Here is a 2,069-nt window from a genome sequence, read left to right on the forward strand (position 1 = left end):
TGAGCCCACAAGGCTGCCTCCCTGGCTGTGACCTCGGGCTGGTGGCAGCACAGCCAGGTCCCAGGAACATTGTTCTTTACTGCTGTCTGGCTTTTTCTCCAAGGTGCTTTCAATCATTATGTCTCACCTGACTTCTAAAAGCAAGAATACCCAGGTAACATTGCAGGGGGATAACCACATTTTCAGCAGCTCTCAATGTAGAAACACTTGCCACAAGACATGCCCAGTGTTTACTGAGCATTCCCAGGAGGAAGCAACAGAACGTGTGGCAGACACACCACATTTGTTCCTGTCTTTAGAGGAATTATCCCAAGCTGATAAGAGGTAAGACAAATAAACCTTTGCTTGGTGCTGCAAACATGCAAACCAGCACATTTTGGCAAGAGAAACCTGCTGTGGAATGCAGAGGTTGACCAACCTCTCCTGTTGTACCAGTGAAAGGATCAACTGGGGCTGCACAACAAACCCACACGTGCTGCATTTTCCTGGCTGTCAGGTTTGTGATTAGATTCATGCAAGGTATTCAGTGGTCAATATATTCTTTGCTTACACTTTGTACTGTTTCACCATTTTGATTGTGTCTTCAGCACCAGCCCTCACTTCCCTCAGCTTCACTTACCGTGGGAGGTAGTGGAAAAAAACCCTCTTTCTCTTGCACCCCTTTCTGCTCTCTCTCTGCAATAGAAAAATGCAGAAGTAAAAAAACAAACAAGCAAAATCAACCTCAACAATTGTTAAAGTCCCTACAAATTTATTTTTTTTTTCCACTGAAAGCTCACAACTTGGTGAAAAAAAATGCATATGAAGGAGAGACCATATTTAGGAGGTGAATTCCCACACTCCTCCAAGTATCTGGCTTTGAGGAAGTTTTGAAGTGGCTTAAGCCCCCAGCTGTGCCACTTTGTTGGCCCAAAATGCTGCCCACAAAGGCCAGGCACCAACCTGGGTTCTCCACAAACTCATCCCCATTCCATCAGCAGACAAGCTGCAACATTCCTCTGGCACAAAACACACCTACCTCTTTTCACCAATGGAAAAAAATAAATCATTCCAGACATGTCAGGAGGGGGACAACCCAGACCAGGTTTGTGTAATTAAGGTCACAGATGTTTGTTTACATGACACCAGTCCCAAGCAAATTGTTCTTGATTTTGATCAAAGCCACTGGTGGTTCTAGGCACCTCTGTGCTGTCAGGCCGTTGTTTTGGCAAAGCTCACTGGACCCCCAGGTCCTCACCTGTGGGTTGCACGAGTGAAGGAATTGTTGGATCAGGGTCACCACACCCTTCCAGCACCCACAGCTCTGTTTCAGCCTTGCTGGACACAGCAAGTAGGCAAATATCCCCCCCAACAGCTGCTGGGCATCCTCTCTCCCACCACAGCAGCCTGAAACCCAAATCATGCCAGACTCATGTCAGCTGCCACTATCTCCCCAGACCTTTGATTTCTGGAAACCAGTTCAGATGGCACATCCCTGACCCAGGGAACAACTTTTCTTCCTCATTTCAGGTTTTGCCCTAAAGAGGCTCTTCCCCTAAAACCACAAACTTCATCTTTAGGCACTCAACAGGACTTCCAAGAGCAAAGTTCTACAGAAGCTCCCGTAAGTCAAAGCTTTGCTATAACACATGTTGAGAACAACTTCACTGTCAGTGCTCATTTTAAATACACAAGAGCTCCTCAAGCACATTCTTATTCCAGGGTATCTTCAATATCAATGGACCTGGCAAAACAAAATGTTCAATGAAAGCAAAGCTAAAAGCAGCTGAGGAGAGGCTGCCAGGCTGGCTCAGAGTAAATAAGGAGAGAAGCATGTTATTTAAATGTTTTTATTTCAACTAATGCTTTGCCACCATATTACATCACTTTGAATAGCTTGGAATAGCAATATGATCTCAAAATATAGCAAACAGCTTGCCAAAGCAAGATAATATTAAATCCTATGGATACAGCATCTTCCTTCTTTGGCGACAACATTTCCTTTTGTCTGTAAAAATAGTTTTCTGTTCCAGCACGTTTGCTGTTCAGTTTATTGAACTCTCCTGTTTATAACATTTGCCTTTTCCCTA

Source organism: Chaetura pelagica, unplaced genomic scaffold (genome assembly GCF_000747805.2).
Source record: "Chaetura pelagica isolate M959 unplaced genomic scaffold, ChaPel_1.0 scaffold344, whole genome shotgun sequence".
Taxonomy (NCBI): Eukaryota; Metazoa; Chordata; class Aves; order Apodiformes; family Apodidae; genus Chaetura; species Chaetura pelagica.